Here is a 27,506-nt window from a genome sequence, read left to right on the forward strand (position 1 = left end):
ATGAGGAGAGGGTGAGTGGCCCTGGGCCTGGGCCTCCCATAACCTGCCAGGAGTCCAGCAGACATCCTCAGGAAGAAGTGGTGGGGCTCGTCAGCAGCCCTCAGACATTGAAGGAGGGTCTCAGGGGTGAGGGTGCCAGCCCAAGTCCTTCTTCCTTCGGACTCCCCCACCCACGGGATATAGGGGTGTGATGCATTGGATCTCAAAGTAGCGGCTTGTAAACCCCATATTCATCATTTGTATATGGCTGTCATATTTCATACAAAAATGCCATGTAACAGGAGTGGCCAAACTTGCTGACTCTCTGAGCCACATATGACAACCTTCAGAAATTCGAGACCCAGGGCACACCTGCTGGAGCTCGGGGCTTCAGCCCCGTGGGAGGCACCTGACGGAGCTTGGGGCTTCAGCCCAGCTCCTGCTGAAGCCCTGAGCCCCAGCAGGTGTACCCCGCAGGGCTGAAACCCCAAGACTCCCCTCCCCACTGGGCAGAAGCCTCTACCCCACCACCCTGTTGCAAGTCAGAGGTCCCAAACTCCCGCCCACCAAGTCTGAAGGTGAAGAATGGGTTGGAGTGGGGGGGGAGGGGGCTCTGCGAGGCACACTTTAATGGTAGAAGACAGTTTGGTCACCCCTGCCAGGTCAGAGACCATATGGAAGATCCTGATCTGCTGAAACTCATTGTTCTGTCAAAATATGGATATCGTTAGTGTCTATGAAATTATGATATTTTGCTATATGGTTGTTATTGAAATATCTTGTGAGTTTGGGAGATGCCCGCAGCTAGCTCTCCAGTGATTAAGAGGATGGTGACCCACACCCAGGTGGGTGTTTAGGAACCATTGATTAGCAGGGGAATTGTAAACGAGAGATTTACAATTCTATAAGAGACAGCTGTGCAAGCACCACACAATGAGGATTGCTCAACTCTGTGACTCAGCAAGGCCCACCAGGACATGCCTGGGACAGTATCTTTCCAGGGACACGGAAAATATAAAATAAAGGACACATCATGAGATGAGCAGGTCCTCAAGGAATCAATTCTGATGCACTTCCACTTATAATCACTTAAAGTCAGCCCCAGGGCAGCAGGGGAAGAGACAACCGTTGGGGGTCCTGTGGGGTCAACCACAGAGTCCTGCACTGGGAACATAATAAATAAATGGCGCTATCCCATCTCCTAGAACTAACCTTGAAAGGTCATTGAGTCCAGCCCCCTGCCTTCACTAGAAGGACCAAGTACTGATTTTGCCCCAGATCCCTAAGTGGTCCCCTTAAGGATTGAACTCACAACCCTGGGTTTAGCAGGCCAATGCGCAAACCACTGAGCTATCCCTCCCATCATCTCCTAGGCAGGTGAAAGGAAGGGAGGGGTTGAAACCCCCCCCCATCACCTTGGCAACCCTCAACCAATGGAAGGAGAAGAGACAACAGCAGCCAATTAAGGGAACAGAAGACTCAGCATTGGGTCCAGTTCAGGTAGAGATTTTTATTCATGATGCACGCACAGAGAGGTGCCAGAGTGCTCCGCAGATGCTGCCGCTTGATTCCTTCCTCCTGCATGCCAGGTTCTCACCAGGGCAGGGTGTTTCCTTCCCAGCTCATCAGGACACCATGGTGTTTCTCAGAGAGTTCACAAATCACCTTAATGAGCCCGCTCACGCTCTCGTCCACCGTCAGGTCTGCCTGCAACATTCATGTCAGAGTGTGAGATGGAATACAGCTGCACTTTCCTCTCCAAGCACAAAGTACCCAAGGCTGGCTGGAAGTTCTCAGCCTCTTCCATATGGTGACCCCATGTTCCAACAGAAAGAAATCCAGGGTATCTGGCCATCTAGGATGGGAGGGTGGTTGTGACCCTCTGAAACTGGTTTGGATCTTCCTCGCCTGAAGGGGTCTGAGAACTTCTGCCCTAAAGAATCTTCTTTTCCATGTCTAATGTCCATGTGTATATAGGTTGCTGTCCAGGAAGGCCTGACCCATGCCCACAGTCTGTAATTTGGCCCTTTTCTATGAGCTTCAGCTTTGACTTCCACATAAAACTAGTGCCACTCATCAGCGAATTATGTTACGTGCCTATACACAAATGCAAGAAGCCTGGGAAACAAGCAGGGAGAACTGGAAGTCCTGGCACAGTCAAGGAATTATGATGTGATTGGAATAACACCAGAGACCTGGTGGGATAAATCACATGACTGGAGTACTGCCATGGATGAATATAAACTGTTCAGGAAGGACAGGCAGGGCAGAAAAGGTGGAGGAGATGCATTGTATGTAAGAAAGCAGTATGACTGCTTAGAGCTCCAGTATGAAACTGCAGAAAACCTGAGAGTCTCTGGATTAAGTTTAGAAGTGCGCGCAACAAGGGTGATGTCATGGTAGGAGTCTGCTAGACTATTTGAAGCCAGCTATCGTATCCCCCCTTAATCTCCTCTTCTCCAAACTAAATATACCCAGTTCCTTCAGCCTTTGCTCATATGGCTTGCATCTTTGTCACTCACCTCTGGATCCTTTCAAGTTTCCCTACATCCTTTCTTTACAACAGTGACCAAAATTGGACACAGTACTGTAGCTGAGGCCTAATCCATGCTGAGTGGAGCGGTTCTGTCACCTCCCGTGACTTGCATGCTATGCTTCTGTTAATGCAACCTATAATTGCATTTGATTTTTTTGCAACAGCCTTGCATTGGTGACTCATGTTGTGATTGTGATCCACCACAACTCCCAGATCCTTCTCAGCAGTGCTGCTGCCATGTCAGTTAACTCCCATTCTGTATTTGTGCGTTTGGTTTTTCTTCCCTAACAGTAGCACCTTCCATTTGTCTTTGTTGAATTTCATTTTGTTGTCTATAGCCCAGTTCTCTAATTTATCAAGAGTTAAAGCACAGCACTTTGGTTTGCACTGCTACTCATACTCCCATAGTCTGAACAGCTAGGCTGTGTAGACATAGCTTCACAGAAGGCCAAATTCCTTGTTGGTGGAAATTGGTTGGTGTAAAAGCTCAATAGAGCTGAGTCAATTTACACCAGTGAAGAATTTAACACAAAAAATTGTAGAGGATAGCTAGAATTTAGGGCGTTTCCAGGAGAGGGAGTTGCAGAGAGAAGATACCTAGCTGCAGTATCACAGTTGATGAGTGGAAGCCAAATTCTTACATTCCTGGAAGGTGAAAGATACTACATTATAGAACCAAAGTGACAAACATGGTCAAAATATAAGGGAAAGTTTACAAAAACTCTGCTCAGGTGCCTGCAGATTTTGGGGAGCCAGGAAGGGGTGCAGAGGAAACTACTGGGCTGACACATTATTGCCAGGAGGAGGAAGCAGCTAGCCCAACTGTTTGCCCCCCTCTGATGGAAATGGTGTCACCTCTCCCCACTATCCCTGCTAAGCTCTTCAGTGGGCTCCTGGAGGGGGGAGCAGCAGGCTGATAGCCCCAGGCTCTGCAGGGTCATTCTTCTCTTGTGGGGAGAGACACTTCCCAGGGCTTTTTGCCTGGGGACCCAGACCCAAACTCAGTAGCCCCTCTCCCCGTGTGTCAGAATGTTCCCACCCCACCTTTCCTATATCTGTTAGGGGAGCCCAGGACCCTCCGCTCTTCTCTGGGTTCCAGACCAGGGATCCTGTGCCCAGCAGCTAAGCTCTGCTCCCTCAGACTCCCTGGACTTCTTCCCACCTTGGCCTTCCTTCAGGCCCTTTCCCACAGCCCCTCCCTGGCCTGACTGTACATCTGTCTCTCTCGAGGCCTTTCCTTCCCTCTCAAGCAACCAGAGGGACAGCCCCTCCTCAGCTGGGCTTCTGCTCTCAATGCCCCACCCAGCTCCTGCCACAGCTGGAAGCAAAGGGTTACATATAAAACAAAATCATCAAACACATTCTAGAGCCTAAACTTAACTCACAGGACAGTCCCATCTCTGACAAGCTAGCTTGCCCGAACTCCTTTTCTCAGCATTTTCCACCAGATTGGCCAAGATACCCCTTTCATTAGATCAGGACGGCTGGCAGCTTGTTTTCACAGACAGAACAAGGCCAGAGTGTGTCTCTGCACCACAAATATACCAGAACAGACCTTTGATGTTCATCTGAAAATGGTACCCCCTGTCTACCTCTCCCTGCTAGTTTCCTTCTGAAATCTCCGCTAGCCCTTCACTAGGATCTGACTTAGTGTATGTCTACACTACGAAATTAGGTCGAATTTATAGAAGTCGATTTTTTAGAAATTGATTTTATACATTGATTGTGTGTGTCCCCACTTAAGACCATTAAGACCATTAACGTGGTGGAGTGCGTCCACAGTACCAAGGCTAGCGTCGACTTCCGGAGCGTTGCACTGTGGTAGCTATCCCACAGTTCCCGCAGTCTCTGCCGCCCATTGGAATTCTGGGTTGACATCCCAATGCCTGATGGGTCAAAAACATTGCCGCAGGTGGTTCTGGGTACATGTCGTCAGGCACCCCCATCCGTGAAAGCAACGGCAGACAATCGTTTCGAGCCTTTTTTCCTGGGTTACTCATGCAGACGCCATACCACTGCAAGCATGGAGCCCGCTCAGCTCACCGTCACCGTATGTCTCCTGGGTGCTGGCAGACATGGTACTGCATTGCTACACAGTAGCAGCTCATTGCCTTTTGGCAGCAGACGGTGCATTACAACTGGTAGCCATCGGCGTCATCTCCTGGGTGTCTTTTAGCCGACCTCAGTAAGGTCGGTCAGGGGCGCCTGGACATAAATGGGAGTGACTTCAGGTCATTCTCTTTTTAAGTTTCGTCTCCTGGAGATTCAGTCCTGCCTGCAGTCGTACTGCACCATCTTCTGGCGAGCAGCCAGGAGACGACGATGGCTAGCAGTCGTACTGCACCGTCTGCTGCCAGCCTAATATGTATAAGAGAGATGGAGTGGATCAAAACAAGAAAGAGACCAGATTTATTTTGTATACATTTGTATTTATTTGCTCCCCCTCTCCCTCCCTCCCTCCATGAATAATGGGGGGAGGGCTAGCTCAGTGGTTTGAGCATTGACCTGTTAAACCCAGCGTTTTGAGCTCAATCCTTGAGGGGGCTATTCTGTGTGACAGTTGTGTGTGTTTCTCCTTGATGCAAACCCACCCCCTTTGTTGATTTTAATTCCCTGTAAGCCATGTCATCAGTTGCCCCTCCCTCCATCAGAGCAACGGCTGACAATCGTTTCGTTCCTTTTTTTCAGCGCAGATGCCATAGCACGGCAAGCATGGAGCCCACTCAGATCACCGTGGCAATTATGAGAACTGTAAACACCACGCACATTATCCTGCAGTATATGCAGAACCAGAACCTGCAAAAGCAAAACCAGGCGAGGAGGCGACGGCAACGCGGTGACGAGAGTGATGAGGACATGGACAAAGACTTCTCTCAAAGTACGGGCCCCGGCAATGTGCACATCATGGTGTTAATGGGGCAGGTTCATGCTGTGGAACGCCGATTCTGGGCCCGGGAAACAAGCACAGACTGGTGGGACTGCATAGTGTTGCATGTCTGGGACAATTCCCTGTGGCTGCGAAACTTTCGCATGCGTAAGGGCACTTTCATGGAACTTTGTGACTTGCTTTCCCCTGCCCTGAAGCGTAAGAATACCAAGATGAGAGCAGCCCTCACAGTTCACAAGCGAGTGGTGATAGCCTTGTGGAAGCTTGCAACGCCAGACAGCTACCGGTCGGTTGGGCATCAATTTGGAGTGGGCAAATCTACTGTGATCCAAGTAGCCAATGCAATCAAAGAGCTGCTGCTATCAAGGGTAGAGACTCTGGGAAATGTGCAGGCCATAGTGGATGGCTTTGCAGCAATGGGATTCCCTAACTGTGGTGGGGCGATAGATGGAACCCATATCCTTATCTTGGGACCGGAGCACCAAGGCAGCCAGTACATAAACCGCAAGGGGTACTTTTCAATGGTGCTGCAAGCACTGGTGGATTACAAGGGACGTTTCTCCGACATCAACGTGGGACAGCTGGGAAAGGTACATGATGCTTGCGTCTTCAGGAACTCTGGTCTGTCTGAACGGCTGCAGCAAGGGACTTTCTTCCCAGACCAGAAAATAACTGTTGGGGATGTTGAAATGCCTATAGTTATCCTTGGGGACCCAGCCTACCCCTTAATGCCATGGCTCATGAAGCCATACACAGGCAGCCTGGACAGTAGTCAGGAGCTGTTCAACTACAGGCTGAGCAAGTGCAGAATGGTGGTAGAATGTGCATTTAGACGTTTAAAAGAGCGCTGGTACAGTTTACTGACTCGGATAGACCTCAGCGAAACAGTATTCCCATTGTTATTACTGCTTGCTGTGCGCTCCACAATATCTGTGAGAGTAAGGGGAAGACATTTATGGTGGGGTGGGAGGTTGAGGCAAATAGTCTGGCCGCTGATTATGCGCAGCCGGACACCAGGGCGGTTAGCAGAATACAGGAGGGCATGGTGCACATCAGAGATGCTTTGAAAACCAGCTTCATGACTGGCCAGACTACAGTGTGAACGTTATGTTTGTTTCTCCTTGATGAAACCCCCATCCCCTTTGGTTCACTCTACTTCCCTGTAAGCTAACCACCCTCCCCTCCCCCTTCGATCACCGCTTGCAGAGGCAATAAAGTCATTGTTGCTTCACATTCATGCATTCTTTATTAATTCATCACACAAATAGGGGGATAACTGCCAAGGTAGCCCAGGAGGGGTGGGGAAGAAGGGAAGCACTGGGTGGGGGAGGAGGGGAAGAGGGAAGGACAAAGCCACACTGCACTTTAAAACTTGTTGAATGCCAGCTTTCTGTTGCTTGGGCAGTCCTCTGGGGTGGAGTGGTTGGTTGCCCGGAGGGCCCCTCAGCATGTTCTTGGGTGAAGAGGCTATGGAACTTGGGGAGGAAGGCGGTTGGTTACACAGGGGCTGTAGCGGTGGTCTGTGCTCATGCTGCCTTTCCTGAACCTCAACCATACGCCAGAGCATATCAGTTTGTTCCTCCAGTAGCCTCAGCATTGCCTCCTGCCTCCTCTCATCATGCTGACGTCACCTATCATCTTTAGCCCGCCACTTATTATCTTCAGCCCGCCACCTGTCCTTGCGTTCATATTGTGCTTTTCTGGACTCTGACATTGTCTGCCTCCATGAATTCTGCTGGGCTCTTTCAGTGTGAGAGAACTGCATGAGCTCAAAGAACATTTCATCGTGAGTGCATTTTTTTCGCCTTCTAATCTTCGCTAGCCTGTGGGAAGGAGAAGATAGTGTGAGTGTTGAAACATTTGCAGCTGGTGGAGGGGGGAAAAGGGAGCGTGGTAGTTAAAAAGACACATTTTAGAGAACAATGGGTAGACTCTTTCATGGTAAACTTTGCTGTTAACATTACATAGCACATGTGCTTTTGGTACAAGGTCGCATTTTGCCTCTTATTGAAGGTATGCCAGTTTGGTGTGAGAGATCCCTCACGCAGGGCAGGGCAACAGAATTTGGCTTGCAGGCAACCATGGTAAGACACAGTCTTTTGGCTTCTTTAACCTTCATAAAATGTGGGAACGGTTTCATACAGCAGCGCCCTCATTTTCCATACCACGCAGCCGTTGGGTTGGCCATTTAAAATGGATTGGCAATTTAAAAGGAGGGGCTGTGGTTTTCGGGTTAACATGCAGCACAAACCCAACTAACCCCCCCCACACACACACCCAATTCTCTGGGATGATCGCTTCACCTCTCCCCCCACCACGTGGCTAACAGCGGGGAACATTTCTGTTCAGCCACTTGCAAACAGCCCAGCAGGAACGGGTACCTCTGAATGTCCCCTTAATAAAATCACCCTATTTCAACCAGGTGACCATGAATTATATCACTCTCCTGAGGATAACACAGAGAGATAAAGAACGGATGTTGTTTGAATGCCAGCAAACACTGGGACCATATGCTGTGTTATGTAATGATTCCAGACTACGTGCTACTGGCCTGGCATAGAATCATAGAATATCAGAGTTGGAAGGGACCTCAAGAGGTCATCTAGTCCAACCCCCTGCTCAAAGCAGGACCAATTCCCAGCTAAATCATCCCAGCCAGGGCTTTGTCAAGCCGGGCCTTAAAAACCTCCAAGGAAGGAGACTCCACCACCTCCCTAGGTAACGCATTCCAGTGTTTCACCACCCTCCTAGTGAAATAGTTTTTCCTGATATCCAACCTGGACCTCCCCCACTGCAACTTGAGACCATTGCTCCTTGTTCTGTCATCTGCCACCACTGAGAACAGCCGAGCTCCATCCTCTTTGGAACCCCCCTTCAGGTAGTTGAAGGCTGCTATCAAATCCCCCCTCATTCTTCTCTTCTGGAGACTAAACAATCCCAGTTCTCTCAGCCTCTCCTCATAAGTCATGTGCTCCAGACCCCTAATCATTTTTGTTGCCCTCCGCTGGACTCTTTCCAATTTTTCCACATCCTTCTTGTAGTGTGGGGACCAAAACTGGACACAGTATTCCAGATGAGGCCTCACCAATGTCGAATAAAGGGGAACGATCACGTTCCTCGATCTGCTGGCAATGCCCCTACTTATACAGCCCAAAATGCCGTTAGCCTTCTTGGCAACAAGAGCACACTGTTGACTCATATCCAGCTTCTCGTCCACTGTGACCCCTAGGTCCTTTTCAGCAGAACTGCTACCTAGCCATTCGGTCCCTAGTCTGTAGCAGTGCAAAAGTAAAGTGGCATGGTAAAGTGTCCTACCATGGAGGAGGGAATAAGGCTGCCCTCCCCAGAAACTTTTTGCAAACGCTTTGGGAGTACATCCAGGAGAGCTTTATGGAGATGTCCCTGGAGGATTTCTGCTCCATCCCCAGACACGGTAACAGCCTTTTCCAGTAGCTGTACTGGCCGCAAATGCCAGGGCAAATTAATCATGAAACCCGCTTGCTTTTAAACCATGTATAATATTTACAACGGTACACTCACCAGAGGTTCCTTCTTTGCCTGGCGGGTCCGGGAGGCAGCCTTGGGTGGGTTCGGGGGGGTACTGACTCCAGGTCCAGGGTGAGAAACAGTTCCTGGCTGTCGGGGAGAATGGTTTCTCCGCTTGCTTGCTGTGAGCTATCTTCAACCTCCTCCTCATCATCTTCCTTGTCCCCAAAACCCGCATCCCTGTTGCGTGCTACTCCATTGACAGAGTCAAAGCACAGGGTTGGGGTAGTGGTAGCTGCACCTCCTAGAATGGCATGCAGCTCATCCTAGAATCGGCATGTCTGGGGCTCTGACCCGGAGTGGCCGTTTGCCTCTCTGGTTTTGTGGTAGGCTTGCCTCAGCTCCTTAAGTTTCACGTGGCACTGCTGCGTGTCCCTGTTATAACCTCTGTCCTTCATGCCCTTGGAGATTTTTTCAAATGTTTGGGAATTTTGTCTTTTCGAACGGAGTTCTGATAGCACGTATTCGTCTCCCCATACAGCAATCAGATCCCGTACCTCCCGTTCGGTCCACGCTGGAGCTCTTTTGCGATTCTGGGACTCCATGGTCACCTTTGCTGTTGAGATCTGCACTCACCTGCAGATTGCTACGCTGGCCAAACAGGAAATGAGATTAAAAATTCGCAGGCCTTTTCCTGTCTACCTGGCCAGAGTTGAGAGCGCTGTCCAGAGCGGTCACAATGGAGCACTCTGGGATAGCTCCCTGAGGCCAGTACCGTCGAATTGTGACCACACTACCCCAAATTCGACCTGGCAATGTCGATTTCAGCGCTAATCCCTGCGTCGGGGGAGGAGTACAGAAATAGATGTTTAGAGCCCTTTAAGTCGAAAAAAACGGCTTCATCGTGTGGACGGGTGCAGGATTAAATCGATGTAACGCTGCTAAATTCGACCTAAACTCGTAGTGTAGACCTATGCGAATGACTTCTGTTGTATGATACACAATGGTCCACTGGGGGCAGGTGCAGAGAAGGCAGGTCTGCTCACTCAGGGTGACTCAGCACATAGCTAACATTTATAAAGAGAGCTAGCAAGTCAGTGGAGGGCTGGAGCCAGCAGCTGGGTGAAGATAGCAGGACTGACAGCTCACAGCGTGCTGGTGACTGGGTCCACTTGGGGAATTGGCCTGGGACTGGTTAAACATTTCCTGGGGAAGCCAAACCCACCGGAATGGATCTTTGCGGCCTGCCAGGACCCAGAGGGTGCACGAGCACAGGTGAGAAACTAGGGAGAAATGATCCCAACAGATTGAATGAAGCCTTGTTTGTACTGCTTCCAGCCTCCACTGTATTGCACCAGTGCAGTGTACCCCAGTTTCCAGGTGTACTGGAGCACATAATGGCTTTACCTGTCTACACTAGGGATTTGCACTAGTGCAGTTAGAGTTACCATATGTTTGAGTTTCCCTGCACTGAGCCTCTTTTTTAAGCCTGCTTTCTCTGTCCTAGCAGGGTTTTCAAATAACAGCAAATGTGTGGGGTTTTGCAGAGCAGACAAGCTGCAGCTCAGAAAGAGCTCTGATTGGTTTGCTTCCTGATGGTCCATTCCCCTGCATCCACAGCTGATTGGTTCACATCCACAGGTGCCGGATCCCTCCCCCTCCAGCTGGTCCTTACCACTCAGCAGGCACCAGAAGATGAGGCTGCCCAGGGCACACAAGCTGCAGGGCGTGCCCATAGGGCTGGGGGGGCCCACCAGGGATCGCACTCCGCCCGCCCCTCCTGATCCTGGCTCAGTGTCCGTCCGCCCATCCATCCATGTCCTTCTCTTGCCGGCACCACGCGCTGCCGGGCCTCCAGCCCCAGCGCTAGCCCTGCCCAGACTCACCCCCTCGAGACACCCACCCCACCGGGGATGACTCATCCCTTCCCAGCCTGTGGATTCAGGGGGCTCCGGCCCCAAGATTTGGGTGGGCCTGGATGTGATTGGAATAACAGAGACTTGGTGGGATAACTCACATAACTGGAGTACTGTCATGGATGGATATAAACTGTTCAGGAAGGACAGAAAAGGTGGGGGAGTTGCGTTGTATGTAGGAGCGGAGTATGACTGCTCAGAGCTCAGGTATGAAACTGCAGAAAAACCTGAGAGTCTCTGGATAAAGTTGAGAAGTGTGAGCAACAAGGGGGATGTCGTGGTCGGAGTCTGCTATAGACCACCAGACCAAGGGGATGAGGTGGACGAGGCTTTCTTCCAACAACTAAGGGTATGTCTATACTTACTTCCTGGTCCGGATGTAAGCGATCGATCTTCTGGGATCGATCCCGGAAGTGCTTGCCGTCGATGCCGGTACTCCAGCTCAGCGAGAGGAGTACGTGGCATCGACGGGGGAGCCTCCCTGCCACATCTGGACCCGCAGTAAGTTTGGACTAAGGTACTTCGAATTCAGCTACATTATTAACGTAGCTGAATTTGCGTACCTTAGTCCGAAGTGGGGGGTTAGTGTGGACCAGGCCTAACAGAAGTTGCTAGATCGCAGGCCCTGGTTCTCATGGGAGACTTTAATCATCCTGATATCTGCTGGGAGAGCAATATAGCGGTGCACAGACAATCCAGGAAGTTTTTGGAAAGTGTAGGGGACAATTTCCTGGTGCAAGTGCTGGAGGAACCAACTAGGGGCAGAGCTTTTCTTGACCTACTGCTCACAAACAGGGAAGAATTAGTAGGGGAAGCAAAAGTGGATAGGAACCTGGGAGGCAGTGACCTTGAGATGGTTGAGTTCAGGATCCTGATACAAGGAAGAAAGGAGAGCAGCAGAATACTGACCCTGGACTTCAGAAAAGCAGACTTTGACTCCCTCAGGGAACTGATGGGCAGGATCCCCTGGGAGAATAACATGAAGGGCAAAGGGGTCCAGGAGAGCTGGCTGTATTTTAAATAATCCTTATTGCGGTTGCAGGAACAAACCATCCTGACGTGTAGAAAGAATAGTACATATGGCAGGTGACCAGCTTGGCTTAACAGTGAAATCCTTGCTGACCTTAAATGCAAAAAAGAAGCTTACAAGAAGTGGAAGATTGGACAAATGACCAGGGAGGAGTATAAAAATATCGCTCAGGCATGCAAGAGTGTAATCAGGAAGGCCAAATCGCACTTGGAGTTGCAGCTAGCAAGAGATGTTAAGAGTAACAAGAAGGGTTTCTTCAGGTATGTTAGCAAGAAGAAGAAAGTCAAGGAAAGTGTGGGCCCCTTACTGAATGAGGGAGGCAACCTAGTGACAGAGGATGTGGAAAAAGCTAATGTACTTTTTTTGCCTCTGTCTTCACGAACAAGGTCAGCTCCCAGACTGCTGGACTGGGCAGCACAGTATGAGGAGGAGGTGACCAGCCCTCCGTGGAGAAAGAAGTGGTTCGGGACTATTTAAAAAAACTGGATGAGCACAAATCCATGGGGCCGGATGTGCTGCATCTGAGGGTGCTAAAGGAGTTGGCGGATGTGATTGCAGAGCCATTGGCCATCATCTTTGAAAACTCATGGCGATTGGGGGAGGTCCCGGATGACTGGAAAAAGGCTAATGTAGTGCCTTTCTTTAAAAAAGGGAAGAAGAAGGATCCGGGGAACTACAGGCCAGTCAGCCTCACCTCAGTCCCTGGAAAAATCATGGAGCAGGTCCTCAAGGAATCAATTATGAAACACTTAGAGGAGAGGAAAGTGATCAGAAACAGTCAGCATGGATTCACCAAGGGGAAGTCGTGCCTGACTAACCTAATTGCCTTCTATGACAAGATAACTGGCTCTGTGGATGAGGGGAAAGCAGTGGATGTGTTATTCCTTGACTTTAGCAAAGATTTTGATACCATCTCCCACAGTATTCTTGCCACCAAGTTAAAGAAGTATGAGCTGGATGAATGGACTGTAAGGTGGATAGAAAGCTGGCTAGATCGTCGGGCTCAATGGGTAGTGATCAATGGCTCCATGTCTAGTTGGCAGCCAGTTTCAAGCGGAGTGCTCCAAGGGTCGGTCCTGGGACAGGTTTTGTTTAATATCTTTATTAATGATCTGGAGGATGGCGTGGACTGCACTCTCAGCAAGTTTGCAGATGACACTAAACTGGGAGGCATGGTAGATACACTGGAGGGTAGGGATCGGATACAGAGGGACCTAGACAAATTAGAGGATTGGGCCAAAAAAAACCTGATGAGGTTCAACAAGGACAAGTGCAGAGTCCTGCACTTAGGACAGAAGAATCCTATGCACTGCTACAGACTAGGGACCGAATGGCTAGGTAACAGTTCTGCAGAAAAGGACGTAGGGGTCACAGTGGATGAGAAGCTGGATATGAGTCAACAGTGTGCTCTTGTTGCCAAGAAGGCTAACGGCATTTTGGGCTGTATATGTAGGGGCATTGCCAGCAGATCGAGGAACGTGATCGTTCCCCTTTATTCGACATTGGTGAGGCCTTATCTGGAGTACTGTGTCCAGTTTTGGGCCCCACACTACAAGAAGAATGTGGAAAAATTGGAAAGAGTCCAGCGGAGGACAACAAAAATGATTAGGGGGCTGGAGCACATGACTTATGAGGACAGGCTGAGGGAACTGGGATTGTTTAGTCTCCAGAAGAGAAGAATGAGGGGGGATTTGATAGCTGCTTTCAACTACCTGAAGGGGGGTTCCAAAGAGGATGGAGCTCAGCTGTTCTCAGTGGTGGCAGATGACAGAACAGGGAGCAATGGTCTCAAGTTGCAGTGGGGGAGGTGTAGGTTGGATATTAGGAAACACTATTTGACTAGGAGGGTGGTGAAGCACTGGAATGCGTTACCTAGGGAGGTGGTGGAATCTCCTTCCTTGGAGGTTTTTAAGGCCCGGCTTGATAAAGCCCTGGCTGGGATGATTTAGTTGGGAATTGGTCCTGCTTTGAGCAGGGGGTTGGACTAGATGACCTCCTGAGGTCCCTTCCAACCCTGATATTCTATGATTCTATGATTCTAAGTGGGTGGACGGCAGCGTACCCAGGCCCACACGTGGCTACGCCCCTGCTTCAGATGAATTGCCCATTGATCGCAAGGGCAGCTTTGCAAGAATAAAGATTGCAAGATCAGGTCTCCAAAGTTAATGAAAGTAACAGAAACATTCTTGTTCTGCACATTCCCTAACATGTAGTTGCCATGGGGCTGATAATGGCTTCGCACCTGGTCAGGGGAGAGAATGGAACGCTGGGGGCCTGAGCCAGCTCACTCATCAAGGGACTCACATCACACGCTGCATCCCTGAATGTTTGTTCCAATAATGGGCCTAATCCTCACCCAGACTCCTATGGGAAAGCACTGGGGGTGACAGGATGGCCAGCCCCTGCTCCCCCTACCCCCGACTCATGCTTCTGGCACAAGAGTTGCATTCATCGGCACTCCTCACACTTCTGTGTGGGGCATGTGGCTCAGGGGCAGGGAGAAGGCAGGACCATGGGCCTGTACCGCTTTCCTGCATCAGATAGCAGAGCTGGCCAGCTGCAGAGGGCAGCTCACTCTGGGTGAGGCAGAATGTTTCCCAGAGCTGCCAGGGGGAAGGCAGTTCTGACCCATCCTCAATGCAGGCCTGTGCCTTGAAGCCATAGCTTGGCTCTGAGCAAGCACAGCAGTGTTTTAGCTCAGTGTCACTCGGGATACATCACAGTAGTCTTATAATATACAGTGCACGCAAGCAGTGTGGAGGGGAAGCAGGGGTCTGGAAGTCCCTGCTCTGCCAGACTTCCTTTGTGACCTTAGGTCAGTCACTCAGGCTATGCCTATGCTGGAGGTAGCGGGGTAATTTCCAGCATGGGTAGACAGACCCACGCCAGCTCTGATCAAGTAAGCATGCTAAAAATAGAAGTATAGCCACCATGGAGCCAATAGCAGGAGAGGCTAGCTGACCCGATACATGCCTAGGGTTTCAGACAGGACTGCACAGGAGCGTAGCTAGCCTGTCCCATGGCTACATGGCTACTTTTCGTGCAGTAGCTCAATCAGAGCTAGCGTGGCTTGGTCTACTCAAGCTGCAAAGTGCACCTCCAGCTCCAGTATAGACATACCCTCAGTCTCTCTGCGCCTCAGTTCCCCCTCTGTGTAATGGAGGTACTAGCACTCCTGTGATAAATGAAAGGGGTGGGAGGGTAGCTCCCTTTTATGGACACCCAGCCAGCCAGTTAGCTATAAGCCCTCTCTTAGTAGTTGTTCTCTACTTGCTTTACCTGTAAAGGGTTAAAAAGTCTCCCTGCTGAGTAAAAGGAAGGAAGTGGACACCGGACCAAAAAAGCCAATGGGAAGGCTAGAACTTTTTAAAAATGGGAAAAAACGTCCCCTTTGTCTGTCGGAGTTGGGTTCTCCGGAGAGGGGGAACAGAGCAGCGATGCTGTAAAAAGCTTTGGACCAGGTATGAAAAATCATCAGATCATACCTAGAAACTACTCCTTTGAAACTTTCATATGTAAGTAGATCCGGGAATGTTTAGGAAGACGCGATTAGGCTTATCTCTTTTTATTTCTTTATGTCTTGTGAATTCCTCTGTGCTAACCCCAGGTGCTTTTGTTATGCTTAGTAATCTTTAAGCTGGACCTCAAGAGAGCTATCTTGATGCTTAATCCTTGTAATTGTTTTTTAAATCTAGCAAAAAGCCTAAGTTCCAGATGTATTTTCTTTCTTTTGTTTCTAATAAAAGTTACCTTTTTTAAGAACAGGATTGGATTTTTGTCTCCAATTAGGTTTGTGCACATGTTGTTTAATTAGCTGGAGGCAACAGCTGATTTCCTTTGTTTTCTTGCTTAGCTCTTCCAAGGAGGGGGGGTGAAAGGGCTTGAGGGTACCCCACAAGAAGAAGTGCATCCGAAGAAGTGGGCTGTAGTCCACGAAAGCTTATGCTCTAATAAATTTGTTAGTCTCTAAGGTGTCACAAGTACTCCTGTTCTTCTTCCCACAAGAAGGAATTCTCAAGTGTGCCTTCCTGGGTTCTCAAAGGGGTTTTTGCATTTGGGTGGTGGCAGCATTTACCAAGCCAAGGTCAGAGAAAAACTGTAACCTTGGGAGTTTAATACAAGCCTGGAGTGGCCAGTATTAATTTTTAAACTCTTTGCGGGCCCCCACTTTCTGCACTCAAAGCGCCAGAGTGGGGAATCAGCCTTGACAACTTCCAAACCTCACAGGTGCGTTGTGAGGATAAATATGACATATTGTGAAGTGCTTAGTGTCACGGAGTATTGGGGAACTCAGGGCCCTGCACCCCCGGCTTCCTGCGATTCACCATGACTCTCAGCCAGCCATTAAAGCAGAAGGTTTATTTGGATGACAGGAATACAGTCCAAGACAGGTCTTGCAGGCACAGACAACAGGGCCCCCCTCAGTTAGGTCCAGCTTGGGGTCCCAGGGCATCCCAGCCCCCTCCCCTTTGGGGGGGGTCAGAGCCATCTCTGCCTCCCAGCCATCTCTCCAGCCCGCTTCCAACACTCTGCCTTCAGCGACCCCTCCCACAGCCTTTTTCAGTTTCCCCGGGCCAAGGTGTCACCTGGCCTCCACCCCCTGCCTGGGTTCTCATGTTACACGCTCAGGTATTCGCCTTCGGGCAGACTCCCATCCCCCAATGCAGACTATCCTAGCCACACTCCCCTGTCAGCATTCACACACCACAGTAAGAACAGTCCCAGTTCGTCACACTTAGACATGATGGTGATGGGGCCAGAGAAGTAGATAAAGGCTGGGAATACACAGTGCACATTGCCTTGTTACTGCATCAGGCCTCCTCAGCGCTTTTCAGTGTTACTTCCAGAATTAGTTCAAAAATTTTTATCATATTTATACCAGTTTGATCATTATGGCTGCAAATGCTGCATAAGCTCCTCAGCAACCCAGCCTTTAGCCTTATATTTCTAACAGTTTTTTTAAATGTTTCTATTTCCAGGAAATTAAGAATCTTGCTGCAAAACATCCAAACCTTGTGCTGGTGCCACTGGGTATTCATTTTGCATAATCTCCCACTATAAACAATCTCTTGGAAATCTGATCTTTTCTACTTCTGGTTCCTATTATTTCCTTTGAAATTCAAGGTCTGTCTCCAGTTTCCATGCTCCTGTCTTCATTTGGAAATAATGTGCAACACTCATTCCAGCAAAATGACTATTTTGAACTATTGAACCATTGCAGGTCAGCATGGAGAGCAGCCCATCAGAAATGGCTCAGATCCCAAATTCCTTTATAAAACATCTGTTGTCAGTGTAAAAACATGCAGACAAGAAGTTTGGGCTTTGGGGTTGTTTCAGGCCAGGAGCGGAACGTTGGGGCTGTGTTCAGGGTTAATCCCTGAAACAGTTTTGCTTTATTTGCCTTATCAATGTGTCTGAGTGCTTCGTAGCTGAAGGTCCACTTGCCCACAAGGGCACAATGACCTTTAGTTACCTGTTCCCCACTTCAGGAAGGTTTTCCTGAATCCAGTAAAGCTTGTAAAGACCCCAGATTACAGGCTTCAGCACAGCACCTGTGTCACAGAGCTGGCTGGAGTCCCACTCACCAGATTGCTGTGAGGGAACCCAGCTTCTCGATCCCCAGGTGGTTTAAGCTTCTCTGGGTCTCAGCAGGTGCAGCTCTGGTTCCTCCCTTAACCTTTCTGGCACTGCTCCTGGCCTCCCACTCTGTCTGCTACCCCTTCATGGAAATAAAAAGAAGAACAGGAGTACTTGTGGCACCTTAGAGACTAACAAATTTATTAGAGCATAAGCTTTCGTGGACTACAGCCCACTTCTTCGGATGCATATAGAATGGCTTCTATGGAAATGGAGCCCCTCAGCTCATCTGCCTTGGGCACCCAGGAGCAGTACTGATCTCCCCAGATATCCTGTAGATTAACCACACCATCTCCCAGAATCCCTCCAAGGGTGTGAATCTCCTGGGTTACAGTTTATCTCACCCAGGAGACACATGGTAGGTATAGCATAGAACTCGCACAGGGTTCTAGGATGCTGTTGCTCTTTACTTAATCACATGAGACATACACAAATAATAAACCCTACATGCATTTTCCCTCACTCTAGCCCCCCTTTCCCAGGGCAGTCCTTGGGGGACCGTCTATATTCAGGTAGACAGGGTCCCAAGCACCTCCCACCTCAACTGCAGTAGCTTCCATCATCAGCTGGTGAAAAATGGTCAGAGAGAGAGCAAATAGAGCAGCTTCTACCTTGTTATAACCTTCCAGTCTCCTCTGTCAGGTGACCACAGAGTCTTGCCAGGTGCCTTCATTAGGAGGGGACTTCTCCCACTAAATCAGTTCCTCAGGTTGGGAGCCAGTCTTTTGTGTAGAGCAACTACATTTCAGTGGTCAGGCACTTTATGTCAACAACCCTCTTTTGGTATCCCTCTGTTCCCCGCTTTTGGAATTTCAGTCCAACATGGAGGTAACAGGACAACAAAGAAGGTAAAGAATCCCACGTCTAAATGGAGTCTGCAATCCAGTGGAGATAGATACAGAGACTTCATAATCGTACACAGAGTTCACATACTGTACAGACAGACCCCCAAATCCAGTCTTGCCAATCTCAAGGGATCAACATTCACGAGTTAAATGCCCCCCAGTTTATGAGCTTGGCCCAACAAATCATGAGATTTTCTTTTTTTTTTAAAGGATTATATTGTGGGGTTTTGGTCTGTCTTTTGATTGTTGACTTCCCCCTGCGCCCCGCGCCTGTGCGTATGCGTGTGTTTATCTGTGACAGTTAGTGTTGTCCATTCTCCTAAATTTGTTGGTAAGGAGATTTTGGCCCATGATTCAGATCCACATCTCTGTCCCCTGCCCAGCCAATTCATTCTGTCCCCAGTCTCCCCAACAGTTCTACCACCCCAGAGCTCCAGTTCAGCTCACCACCTCATCTCTGCTTTTCTGGGGTCTTCACCCCCTCTCTCCCAGGCCTAGGGGCTGCAGCAAGGTCCCTTCACCACTGGGGGCCAGTTCTAAGGGCTCTTCACCCCCCATCCTGCACCCAATTCTTCCAAAGGAAGAAGGAGAAGGGAGAAGGAGGTTAGTTAAACAGAAATTAAAGGGTACAGTGCCAAAAGTGAAATCTCTGCAAGTTGCATGGAAACTTTTTTAAAACACCATAATAGAGGCTCAACTTAAATGTATACCCCAAATTTAAAAAACACAGTAAGAGAACCAAAAAAGAGCCACCATGGCTAGACAACAAAGTAAAAGAAGCAGTGAGAGACAGAAAGACATCCTTTAAAAAGTGGAAGTTAAATCCCAGTGAGGAAAATAGAAAGGAGCATAAACACTGGCAAATGAAGTATAATGAAAGCCAAAAAAGAATTTGAGGAACAGTAAGCCAAATCATAGAATATCAGAGTTGGAAGGGACCTCAGGAGATCATCTAATCTAACCCCCTGCAGGACCCATCCCCAGACAGATTTTTGCCCCAGATCCCTAAATGGCCCCCTTAAGGATTGAATTCACAACCCTGGATTTAGCAAGCCAATGCTCAAACCCCTAAAGACTCAAAAAAACATAGCAATTTTTTTAAGTACATCAGAAGCAGGAAGCCTGCTAAACAACCAGTGGGACCACTGAACAATCGAGGTGCTAAAGGAGCACTCAAGGATGATATGGCCATTGCAGAGAAACTAAATGAATTCTTTGCATTGGTCTTCACGGCTGAGGATGTGAGGGAGATTCTCAAACCTAAGCCATTCTTTTTACATGACAGATCTGAGGAACTGTCCCAGATTGAGGTATCATTAGAGGAGGATTTGGAATAAATTGATAAATTAAACAGCAATAAGTCACCAGAACCAGATGGTATTCACTCAAGAGTTCTGAAGGAATTAAAATGTGAAATTGCAGAACTACTAACTGTAGTCTGTAACCTATAATTTAAATCAGCTTCTGTACCAGATGACTGGAGGATAGCTAATGTGATGCCAATTTTTAAAAAGGGTTCCAGAGTTGATCCCAGCAATTACAGGCCTGTAAGCCTCACTTCAGTACTATAATAAAGAATAATATTGTCAGACATATAGATGAACATAATTTGTTGAGGAAGAATCAACATGGTTTTAGTAAAGGGAAATCATGCCTCAACAATCTACTAGAATTCTTGAGAGGGTCAACAAGCATGTGGACCAAGGGGACCCAGTGGATATAGTGTACTTAGATTTTCAGAAAGCCTTTGACAAGGTCCCTCACCAAAGGCTCTTATGCAAAGTAAGCTGCCACGAGATAAGAGGGAAGGTGCTCTCATGGATTGGTAACTGGTTAAAAGATCGGAAACAAAGGGTAGGTATAAATGGTCAGTTTTCAGTTTTCAGGAGAGAGGTAAATAGTGGTGTCCCCCAGGGGTCTGTTCTGGGACCAGTTCTATTCAACATATTCATAAATGATCTGGAAAAAAGGGTAAACAGTGATGTGGCAAAATTTGCAGATGATACAAAATTACTGAAGATAGTTAAGACCCAGGCAGAGTGCGAAGAGCTACAAAAGGATTTCTCAAAACTGGGTGACTGGGCAACAAAATGGCAGATGAAATTTAATGTTGATAAATGCAAAGTAATGCACATTGGAAAGCATAATCCCAATTATACATATAAAATGATGGGGTCTAAATTAGCTGTTACCACTCAAGAAAAAGATCTTGGAGTCATTGATAGTTCTCTGAAACATCCACTCAATGTGCAGCGGCCGTCAAAAAAGCGAACAGAATGCTGGAAATAATTAAGACTGAGATAGATAATAGGACAGAAAATATCATGTTGCCTCTATATAAATCCATGGTATGCCCACATCTTGAATACTGTGTGCAGATGTGGTTACCCCATCTCAAAATTCCCATTGGAATTGGAAAAGGTTCAGAAAAGGACAACAAAAATGATTAGGGGTATGGAATGTCTTTGGTATGAGGAGAGATTAATAAAACTGGGACTTTTCAGCTTGGAAAAGAGATGGCTAAGGGGAGATATGATTGAGGTCTATAAAATCATGACTGGTGTGGACAAAATAGATAAGGAAATGTTGTTTACTCCTTCTCATAACACAAGAACTAGGGGTCACCAAATGAAATTAATAGGCAGCAGGTTTAAAACAAATAAAAGGAAGTATTTCTTCACACAGTGCATAGTCAACCTGTGGAACTCCTTGCCAAAGGATGTTGTGAAGGCCAAGACCATAACAGGGTTCAAAAAAGAACTAGCTAAATTCCTGGTCCATCAATGGCTATTAGCCAGGATGGGTGTCCCCAGTCTCTGTTTGCCAGAAGCTGGTAGTGAGCAACAGGGAATGGATCACTTGATAATTACCTGTTTTGTTCATTCCCTCTGGGGCACCTGGCACTGGCCACTGTTGGAAGACAGGATACTGGGCTAGAGGACCTTTGGTCTGACCCAGTAGGATCATTCTTATGTTCTTATGATGCACCATCCTGGTGCCATTGCTCACAGGAGCGGGGGGAGGAGGGAGGAAAGTTGTGCTGAGCTGTTGGGGTCTCTGCTTTTCCCTCCCTTCCCTCCTGTGAGAATAGCAAGCAGAGGGGAGAGACTCCAGCAGGTTTCCAGCAGGGCTGAGCTTCGAGAGGCAACGGAGCTTCTTGCATCACCAACAGATGAGCTCCAGCACCCTCTGAAATCCCCTCATTTGTGAAAAAATTATGCAAGTTGGGAATACTGCAGATTGTGGCAAACTGCCACCCTTCATCCATCCATCTCACAGCCCCAGAGACCCATGAGAGTACCACCATCATGCAAGCAGAGTCCATGTGCACCCATGTTTTCCCCCCTTCCTAGACCCAGTGCTGAGTGTTGGTTCTGTTACAACTTGAGTTCAGAACACCAGTCACAGCTCCCTGAGGGCACCACGTGGACTTTAAGGGTGAAAGACCTATGTTAAGAATTAACCCCTCCATTTCATAGATGGGAACTGAGGCCCACAGGGGATAAGTGACTTGTATACAATCACACAAGCTGTGGCAGAGTCAAGAACAGAACCCAGCTCACCTGAGGCCCAGCTGACCACATGACCATCCCATCTCACGGAAGCACCATATTATCTTGCTTTTAGAAGTTACTGATACAACAAGTGTCAAGGCAGCTGCAAAGAAAGTTGGGGACCATTTGAAAAGTTCTGGGCTGAATCTGCTAATCAACAATGCAGGCATGACCGAGGCCCATATGGTGGACTCTGCAAATCCTGAAGATGTGCTAGCGGTGTATAACACAAACTTGATTGGGCCCATGTTAGTGACTAAGGTAAGCATTCACCTAACATTGGGTGCTAAGGTCCTGGAGTTACACAGACATAAAACTGGAAAGAGTTTTTGATTTTTGTGGGATTTTCTGTATACCAGAAATCTAGCAGAAATACACAAAAACACAACTAGGCTTTTCCCATTCTATGGCACTTATCTGGCCCCATCACTATAGTATCATCAGAGCAGCTCACACTCCAATAGAGTCATCCTCACACACCCCTGTGAGGTAAGGCAGCATTACAAGGAAAGGCAGTTTTGGCTCAAGCAGTAGAATAGGGCTCGGAAGTGCTGGGTTCTATTCCTGGCTGTGCCAATGGCCTGTAGGCTGACCTTACACAAGTCATATAACCTCTCAGTTTCCTCATCTATAAAATGATGCTGATCTTTACTGTTATTGAAAGAAGTTCTGAGCATTTCCAAATAAGTTACAGTAGGAATGTTAAGTTTAAAATCTATGGTCCAGTGATTAATGTCACATACTGGGAGTCAAGAGATATGGCTCCTATTCACGAATCTGCTGTCAGCTCATTCTGAGACCCTGGGCAAAGCCCATCCGTAATATGGGGCCAATAGTCCTCCCCTACCTTTGAAAGCACTTTGAGATGTTCAGATGAAAAGTACTAGAGAAGTGCAAAGCGTCCCTGATGTTATACCCAGAGTTCAATGGAACTGTTTTGCTAGGAAAGGGCTGATGATAATGGTTTGCTGAAATGGCTAGATCACGTTTCCACTCACAAGGTGAGCTGGATTGTCCCTGCTACCCACCACTACAGCCTACATCAGTAACACATGTAACTTGTATTACACTGAGCTCGGGTTTTCTTTTCATGTACAATGCTCACTAGAGATTGCTCACCCCAGCGCGGTTCTGTTTTCCCTAACATGTCACTGTTTGCTCTCCCCAGGCGTTCCTGCTCTTGCTGAAGAAGACTGCCCAGGGAAGCAAGCAGAAAGGGATGAGCTGCAGCAAGGCGGCTGTCATTAACATTTCCAGTGCATTAGAGTCACTTGAGAAAGTGCATGAAATGTTCTTTTTATGAATGATTGCCTACCGCTGCAGCAAGGTACGGGCCATTGTGGACTGCACTTTGCAGAGACTGAATGAAAGCCTGGGGGGGGCAGATTTCCTCCTGTGATACAGCCCCTTTGTGATGCATTGGTGGTGCAAAGGGGCCAGAAAGCTGGGAGATCTTTTCAAGTGGGAATCCTGTGGTTATGGAGAACTGGCATAGCCAGCTCCTGTGCCGCCCTCATCATAGGGATCATGGGTAGAGGCTCCTGCACTCTGGGTATGCTCAGCTGTCAAGCTGGCCCTTAGGGGCAAAAGCTAGTCAGCATCCTCTGTATCTTTATTCTAAATTGATATTGCAGCTTGGGCATCCCCCACTAGTATGTTATCAGCTTGGTTGCAGAGAGGCCTCCCTTAGTCCCCATTGCCATGCTGATCTATGGCTCCGCTGCTCCTATACCTTACCCACATCCTCTGTCTGAGCACCACCAGCTCAGGCACCAAAAGCCCCCAAACTGCCGGCAAACCACACCCTGTCCTACAATCATGCCCCATCTGATCCCCACAGGCCAGCTGCATTGCTAATTTCTGACTGTGAGTGCTCACCATCCATGCTAATGTGAGCAGAAAGGAGTCTGGTCTCAGCTGGGAATTCTAGGGGGCCAAGGATGCTGGGCATTGCCTCAGCAGAACTGTGCGTTCCCCTTCCCACCGCCCCATCTGTCAGTGCTGTGGGATCTGGGTTCATTTCCACTAGGGGAGATCCCCTTTCCTCACATGCTGCTGTCTCTGCTCATGGTGTCTTGCCCGCAGGCTGCTCTGAACATGCTCACCAGGTGCCAGTCCTTGGATTACAAAGAAGATGGGATTCTGTTTGCTGCCCTCTGCCCTGGCTGGGTGAAAACAGATGCAACTAGCGATGAAGTGAATGGCCTGGATCCTGTTAGAGTTAGGGGTTGGGATGGGAGCCTCACTGGCTGTCTTGAGGACTGAAGTTCTGCCTACAAAAAAGAGCAGAGCATTGGCAGCAGCCACAAAGCACTGCCGCGCTGGCCCTACCTCCCCCTCTCGCGTCCCTCCATGGCAAACATGCACCATGCTGGAGCTGCTGGTGCCACCTCTGGAGGTGAGACGATACCTTAGCCCTCGCTCCCGTCTGCCTTTGGGGATACGGTACCTTAGCCCTCTCTCCTGAGGTTGCCAACCAAATACCGGTTAAGACTGTGGGCTTTGGGGATGTGAATATCTGTGGCCAGATACTCTGCTAGTGTAAACTGATGTAGCGTTGCTGAAGTCAGCTGAGCTACAGTGATTTGCACCAGCTGAGCATTTAGCCTCTTGTCTAATAGGAATTAGCCTGAGACCACAAACCTGTTTCACAGAGATCATGAGTAGCCCAGACAAGTGGTTCTCAACCAGGGGTCTAGGGCCCCCTGGGGGGCAGTGAGCAGGTTTCAGGGCCAGTGTTAGATTAGCTGGGGCCCAGGGCAGAAAGCCTAAGCCCTACCACGCAAAGCTGAAGCCCAGGGCCCTGAGCCCCGCCACCTGGGGCCAAAGCAGAACCCTGAGCAACTTAGCTTCATGGGGGCCCTTGTGATTTGGGGTCCCAGGTAATTGCCCTGCTTACTACCCCCTAATGCTGGCCCTGGGTTTTATATGCAGAAAACAGTTGTTGTGGCACATGTGGGCCATGGACATGTTGGGGGGGGGAAGGGGCTCAGAAAGAAAAAGGTTGAGAACCCCTGGCCTAGACTAACAAGGTTGCTACTGCTTTGCTTGATGTTTTAAGCATTCTGATTATAGGCCACACAAAAATCCAACTAGAAATGCTGTCAGCTTAAGCATAAAACCAGGGCAGTCCCTGGAAACACAAGCCTGCCGCTTCTATGAAAATAAATGAGAAGGTAGGTATGTCTCTACTGCAAATTGAGGTGTGGTTGCAGCATGTGTAGATATGCTCACATCAATTTTAATCTAGGTAGCACAGGGAAAAACTGTAGTGAAGACACATCGACACTAGAACTGCTATTATTACCCACACTAGCATGATTAAAGCTAGTACAGATATGCCTCCCAGCACTACAGTTATACCTCCATTTTCAGTGTAGACGTAGCCTAACTCTGGAGACAGAACTGTGCAGAAGAGCAGTGTGAGAGCTCCTAGGCCGGAGATTGCTGATTTCCAAGACGGTGAGATGAGAATGGCTGCTCTGCTCTCTCAACTCTTTGGGATCTTCTTTCCTTTCCTCAATAGAAGTTCAACATTTTGCTAGGGAAACCCAAGTGAGCTATTCCTGAGTCTTCGCTACACAGAGAATATCTTTTTATTTATATGTGAAGTTAAATTACTCTCTGAAGCATTCCCATGCCTTGAGCCTTCTTCTTTGTTTTTCATGTTGTAAGACTCGTGTTATTAGGAAGTTATTACAGAGGGGTGGGCTGGGAGGAAACTAGATATTTTGCTCTAACATTTCGAGTTGTGAGTAACCAGCTCATGGTTGGGTGGTAGGGTCATGCCATCAGATGTAGAATTCAGCCAATCAGCAGCTCATGTTGGTTTGCTTGTTTCAGTACAGTCTTGAGCACTCAGAAGAGCTGGCTGAGGAGCTCCCTGGGCCATGAATGTTGATTTTCAATAAGTCTTGGAACACTAGGGCAGTTCCAGAAGACTTGAAGAAAACTAATGTTGTGCCAATAATGGAAAAGGGTAAATGGGATGGCCTATGTAATTATAGGCCTGTCAGTCTGATATCAATCCTGAGCAAGGTAATGAAGCGGTTGATACAAGACTCCATTGGAATCATAGAATTTTTGAATATTAGGGTTGGAAGAGACCTCAGGAGGTCATCTAGTTCTAGTCCAATCCCCTGCTCAAAGCAGGACCAACACCAACTAAATCATCCCAGCCAGGGCTTTGTCAAGCCGGGCCTTAAAAACCACTAAGGATGAAGATTCCACCACCTCCCTAACTAACCTATTAGGTAACCCTAGGTAACCCACCTCCCTAGGTAACTCCTAGGTAATCCAATAAAGAATTAAAGGGGGATAATATAATTAATGCCAATCAACATGTTTTTATGGAAATAAACTTGATTTTTTGATGAGATTACAAGTTAGGTTGATAAAGGTAATAGGGCTGATGTAATATACTTAGACTTCTGTAGGGCATTTGTCTTGGTAGTGCACAAGATTTTAATTAAAAAACTAGAATGAGATAAATTAATGTGGCACACATTGCATGGATTAAAAGCTGGATAACTGACAGGTCTCAAAATCTAACTGTAAATGGGGAATCATCATCAAATGGGTGTGCTTCTAATGAGGTCCCCCGTGGATGTGGTTTTGGCCCTGCACTATTTAACTCTTTTATTAGTCATGCAGAGGAAAACAAACTCATAATTGATAAATTTTGCAGATGACCACAGAAGGTAGGGGCGTGGTACGTATTTAATCTGATCCTCGCCATGTCACACATAAGAAAAGCCACGTCAGGAAAAGCAGCCATGTTAGCCAGCTAAATGGTCACATTATAGTGGGTGCATTTCAGGCAACTGCCATTCAATTCACTGGCAAGATTGTTTTAAATGGGAGTTGGATTGGCTTGTGCTCAGCTCGTTCTGCAGAGCCAATACACTGCAATGGTGATTTTAGTCCCTTTTCCTGCAGCAGAGGCATCAGAGCAAGTTACTTCAGCAGCCTTAATGGAACCATGCCTCCCCTGCTCCTAAGCCCATCTGTAAGAGCTGAGTTGGGGGGAGAAAGCATGGTCCTGTGTAGACAGCAGCAGCAGCATAACTGTCTCTAACTTGGCATGAGCAGCTACCATCCCATGACTCTTACTCCCTCTAGAGACAAGAGCAGTTTTATCTTCTCCTTTAAAATGGTTTGAATTTTGCAGGCCCCCTGACTGTGGATCAGAACGTAAGCGGGATACTGCAGGTGCTGTCCATGCTCTCAGAGACACAAGATGGGACCTTTGTGAATTCGGAAGGAAAAGTAGTTCCTTGGTGAGGGAGGCAGCAACACGCCAGACTCAGCCTGAGCATTTCCCCGAGTCATCAACATGGATACAGCATCCCTTGCATACATCATTAATAAAGTTTGATTTGAACCATATCTCAGTGCTTCTCTGCAGAGAACCAACCACTAGATGCTGTGGCAAAAAGGAATAAAATGATCCTTGGATGTATGAATAGGGGAATAGAGAGGTGATTTTACCTCTGTATATGCCATTTGTGAGATTGATACTGCAGCCAGTTCTCATGTCCACATTTTTAAAAGGATGTTGAATAACTGGTGGGTGCAGACAGGAGACACAAAATGATTTGAGGGCTAGAGAAAATGCCTCACAGTGAGAGACAAAA

General features: G+C 48.1%; 1 pseudogene; it reads left to right on the forward strand.

Moving 5' to 3' along the window:
- LOC128848982 (uncharacterized) lies at positions 1–27,198 on the forward strand (annotated as a pseudogene).
- Positions 27,199–27,506: the final 308 nt, after the last annotated feature.

Source organism: Malaclemys terrapin, chromosome 14, assembly GCF_027887155.1.
Source record: "Malaclemys terrapin pileata isolate rMalTer1 chromosome 14, rMalTer1.hap1, whole genome shotgun sequence".
Classification (NCBI taxonomy): Eukaryota; Metazoa; Chordata; order Testudines; family Emydidae; genus Malaclemys; species Malaclemys terrapin.